Source organism: Atractosteus spatula, chromosome 10, assembly GCF_055471065.1.
Source record: "Atractosteus spatula isolate fAtrSpa1 chromosome 10, fAtrSpa1.hap1, whole genome shotgun sequence".
NCBI lineage: Eukaryota > Metazoa > Chordata > Actinopteri > Semionotiformes > Lepisosteidae > Atractosteus > Atractosteus spatula.
In genome coordinates, this window is record NC_142715.1 from 16,600,515 (window position 1) to 16,605,841 (window position 5,327).

The 5,327-nt window shown below is 50.4% G+C and overlaps 1 pseudogene; it reads left to right on the plus strand.

Annotated features, from left to right (window-relative positions):
- Positions 1-4,235: 4,235 nt before the first annotated feature.
- LOC148825514 (U1 spliceosomal RNA) lies at positions 4,236-4,356 on the plus strand (annotated as a pseudogene).
- Positions 4,357-5,327: the final 971 nt, after the last annotated feature.

A 5,327-nucleotide genomic window follows, 5' to 3' on the forward strand; every position in this document is an offset into this window, starting at 1 on the left:
ACTCCCCTCCCTCAGTCTCTGCCAACGGTGCCTGCCCGAGTATTGAAGAGGCTCCCTCACCTGGCAGGGTGGTGTCTTGTGGCTGCTGCAGTGCAACTGGGCGCTTCCCCTCAGGCTCCTCTGGGTCCTCGGTCGTCTGTTCGTCTGGGCCTATGTCCACCTTGCCAGGTTCTTGTCGCCGTTGCCGCTGCTGCTTGGTCACACACCTCGCAGCAGCGCCTTTGCTGACCCCAGCAGGCTTCTCATCCCTTGGCCCAGAAGAGGGCCCTGCTGGCTCACCGGTAAGCTGGGGCACCGCTGATGGTGATGGTGGTGGTGGTGCTGGTGCCGTCGCCTCCTCCCTCTGCCTCTCTCCCTGCACAGGCTGGGGTGTCATAAGCCCACTGGTACACTGAGGGGCCGCCTCTGGTGGTGGTGGTGCCCGTAGGATCTCAGCTGCACCACGCTGCACCACCGCCTGTTGTGGAGCAACCTCCCTCCGCTTCTCTTGCGGCACAGAGTGGGACGCAGCAGGATTGTTAGGGCAACGGGGCGCCCCTGCTGGTGGAGATGCTGGCTGGTCCCCGGCTCCTTTCTGCTGCGCTGTACCCAGGATTTGAGGGGCCTCTCTCTGCCTCTCCCCCATCACTGGCTGGGGCGTTGCTGGCTCACTGGGGTCCTGCGGCGCCGCTGCTGGCAACTCTCCATGCTAAGCTGCAGCGGCCACTCGTAGTCCATCTTCAACCCCCCTCGGCGTTGTGGGCAGCTGCTCCTGCGGCTGCTGGATCTTCCGGCTCCGGCTCTCAGTTGAAGTTCATGAGCGCGTGGAGGCAGTCCGGGCACTTGGCAGCGGTGTAGTTCCTGGCGTGGTTGCCGGGCTGTCTGCACTCATAGCAGAGGAACTCAGGGCAGTCCTTGGCGATGTGCCCCGAGTCCAGGCAGACATGACACACCCTTTGTTGCTGGTCGTGGAGGACCCTGAAGTACTGGTCCCCCTCTGCCGTGGCGAAGCGGGTGCTGTACGGCAACGAGGCTACATGCTCGGGAAAGCAAATCCGAACAAACCTCGTGCCATCAGCAATGGTGGTCCCAGGGTAGTGGCGCATCCTGATGTCCGAAATCACTCTCACCCCCCAGCTACTCAGCTTCTCCTTGATAGTCTCGTCTGAGATATATGCCGGGAGGTGGAGTAAGGACACCACTACCTCCTTCGGCTCCAGCCAGCGGCAGTAGCAGGGTGTGCCCTGCACATCCAGCCCCACAGCCACCGCGTCCGCATGTTCTTTTGAGTCCAGAGTCAGTTCAAACTCTTTTGGCGTCCGGGGGCGGCAGGCAAAAAGAGAGCCCTCCCCACAGACGCCGTGCACTGCTGCGATAATAGCAGATGGTTTCTCCACGCCGCTCACATCCACCACAACAGTATGCGCCCTTGCAAAAACCCGCCGAGGGGATCGGTCTGAATTCCTCATCCTTCTCTTTCCTACACCACTCTCCTCCTCCACTACAATAACATTCTCTGCCTCCATGTTTTTTCCTTCCATTAAAACACAAACAGGACTCAGAAAGCAACAAAAAAGCAACAACAAAAAACCAAAAGTCTCTCCCCTCCCCAAACCGCTAGACTGAAGTGGAGGGCTTCGGAAATCAACCAAAAACACCAAAAAAAACACAAAAATTCACAAAAAACAAAGTCTTACTTGAGACAAACAAATCCTCTATTCCTCTCCTTCTTCCTGCTCTCACGCTGACCACGCCCCCTGTGACATCAGAGGGCCTGCTCAAGGGGGTGTGGCCGTAAGCGAGAGTAGGGGTCACTGGCACCCTTCTTATAGAGAGGACAGCTCCGTCACCTCTTTTCCGACACTGCTTTTTTTCCCTTGCGTTTTTCTCTTCTTCCCACGTTCTCTCTCTTCACTGCCTTCGTCCCCGCTCTATTTCACTTCAGCCTTTCACTCTTGCTTCCTTCCAGTGAGGACGGAGCTGCGAGAGAAAGGGCGCTATAGAGGATCGCTGTGGAGAGCTGCTGCTGTGCTTTGACATCTGAGCTCTGTGGAAAACGATCTCAATACAATTCTGAAAAACGCGACTCCCCGAACGCCAGCCGAACAAGTCTCCACAGCCGAAGCGCTGTGTCTCTTTTCAGCTGGCGATAAACCTTTCCTCGATCCTTTGCGGACTTGTAAAACTGTTCATGATCAGAATAAAAAACGCTCACGGTAATACACAAGCACCCGTGTCTCGCCAACGCTGACAAATAAACAGACTGAAAAGCCGCACTGCATGTGTGAACAGGGGAATGGGCGAGCGAGCGGGGATAGGGCGCCTCCTGCGCTTAAAAGCTTACAGCACCTAGTAATCCCAGGCAGTCTCCCATCCAAGTACTAACCAGGCCCATCTCTGCTTAGCTTCTGAGATCAGGCATGCTCAATGGGGTGTGGCCGTAAGCAAGAGCAAGGCTCGCTGGCACCCTTCTTATAGAGAGGACAGCTCCGTCACCTCTTTTACGATGCTTTTTTTCCCTTGCATTTTTTCTTCTTCCCACGTTCTCTCTCTTCACTGCCTTCGTCCCCGCTCTGTTTCACTTCAGTCTTTCACTTGTAGCGGCAATGCTTGTTAATAAGACAGAATTAAGTGTTGCTGTGCTTTTCCAAATGAGGCCCCATCTCTCTGTTCATCTCTGTGGTGCAGCCACAGAGAAACTATTCATGCAGGCTGATTTAAAGATGTTTTCTTTTGTTAAGGGAAAGCTCCCAAATGGGGATGCACTTAGCTAAGCCTGGCTATCATGATCAATGGCCATCCATTGACGCCTATCTGTCTAGGGTGTGCCAGATGGACATCTGGACTGCATTCCTAAGTGTCAGGAGTAAGTGACTCATATCTCACCTTGATTAACCAATCAGGGACTGGTAGGGCCGAGTAACCCACGTGGGACTCTGATGCCCATGGAACTTTCAGCCAATGAACGAGCTGAAGTTCCTCCAGGTAAAAACAGGCAACACAGAGGGCCTGAGAGACTATTTCGTGGACTTTTCTAAATGGAATTCAAAGGAGAATTCCAGGGCAGGACGGCCCAGGAGCAGAAGGCTCCCAAGGGCAGGACATTCTCGCAGCGCGCCTCCTGACCATCCTGAGACTCAGCCCGGACAACCACGGAACGGCCAGTGTGTCTGCTAAAACTTTCCTTTGTTCTAAGAGTCGAGAGCGGAGGTTGCCAGAGAGTAACCAGAGGATCCACCCGAGGTTAGCTTCAGCAGCAAGCCTCATGAACAGGTCAGAACTGTGGACAGCTGAATCACTATTCAGAACTAGCGCTTCATCAGGAATGAACCGGTCTTCTCCCTAACCTGCTGGGACCCACAGTCATCTTTTCTCCTGTGCACAAACTTTGCTAGTTAAAGCCAACACTAACTAGCCGGTCAGTGAGCATCAGCAGCGCACCGTCGCAAGCTACACAGCACAGCCTGGCACGGAGCCAAAGTGCCTGCAGGAGATCTGAATCCCCAAAGCTGAATTACAGCTCGAGAATTCAATTGTTATCCCAACCAGTTGATATCAATTTAATTCCTAAGAGTTATGTACTTGTTTTGAGTATCTAATGTAGAAGTTGTAACCAAGTTCAATTACGAAACAGTCTAAATGAATGATATACTGAACGTATGTCCTCTTGATATATGTAACACTTCGTAACTGATTGAATATATATCTTTTGTATCCTGATAACCCTCTCGATACGATCTGTTAGGTTTACATGCATATTCTATGTATTAATAAATGTATCCTCGTGTATTAGTACCTGTGTGTGTGTGCGTTGTTTGAGTTATATCGCATGGTTGGACTCTATTCTAAAGCCATCAAAAGAATCATTTTGTGATTTACGGCTACAATTAATAATTGTCCCCGTAAATGCCCAAACCCTACAGAACTGGTCCCTTCAGAGAGCACACTACCGTTGGATCGGTGTGTGGCAGGCGCACATCGCGAGCTTGTGTAGTGATCTGCCGGTCTGGTGTTATGCAAATGAGGCCGAATTGCATCCCGGGACATGCTGCGAATGCGCAATGGCGACTGCAGATGTGTAGGAAACGGCACGCTCGTTTTCTCGTTTTGCCCACACTTTTGAGTGTTAGTGTGGCGTGTGAGTGTGCGGAAGAGTGGGCACAGCAGGAGGCGGTGGCATGCAGGGCGAAGGAGCTGGCCTAGGCTGCGAGATTTGTGCTGTGGGTGCGGGCCGCTTGCAGGGGCTTGTACAACTCATACTTACCTGGTAGGGGAGATACCTTGATCAAGAAGGAGGTTCACCCAGGGCGAGGCTCGACCATTACACTCCGGCTGTGCTGACCCCTGCGAATTTGCTTCAATATTCGTTTTACAGACAGCTTTTTTTATATGTATGAGTCACACACATGCCATAGCAACAAAACATCTCTAGAGATGAGGTTATAGATAATTTTTCTTGGAAGTGTTAAATATCCATTGAAATGGAAATCTAATTTCCGAAGCATCCAAAGTATGGGAGCCTCCTGGGAATCCTTATGAAGAATCTAACTTTTAAACATTTTAAGAATAAAAAGGAGGGAATTGAACTGGAAATCTAATAAGTAAATTGATTCTTAAAATGTAGAGAGCTTTAGGAAAATATATAAGAAGAATGTAACTGCTGTGCTACGTGCAGAATTTTAGAAGACAGTAGGTCAACAAAGTACGCACTGTCTAGGTTACTTTTAGAAGACAGTGTATCAGAACAGTATGTACTGTCTGGGTCATTAGATTAGCCGAAGGTAACTGATAAGCTTTGCAAAAAATATATTGGTGCTTCTTTTTTTCGTTTTTATGATGTAATCTGTTTTTGTCCTAAGGAAAGGGGATGTATTAGAAATGACAAAATGCTGAACTTTCCCTTACACTGCAACATCTTTAAAAAATCCCGTACTGCTTGTAATGAGTTGAGTCTCTGATGTGCAGAGTGGCAGCAGGGCTCCGAATATTGCAAAATTGAAATAAAGACCTTACTCAGGTGAGAACTCTCTCTTGTGGCTTCCTTGATAGTTATATTTCCATGACAATTTGGGGGCTCATCCGGGATCACAAACCTGAGCGCGGACGGCTGCTGAAACTTCATCCGGACCCGGACAATTTTAGCAAATTGGACGAACCTCGGGGGATAAACTTTTTATCCTTCCAAAGACGCGTCTGTCACAGCAGTCTGACATCAGTAAGTGATCTTTTTGTTGCAGAGAAATGGGAGGCTGGTGAGGGTGTTCTCACACGGGTTTGATGAGTCTGGGACTCATATAAAGAACTTATCTTAACACAGATGTGTGGTTTTTGCTCTGCGGAGTAGTTAA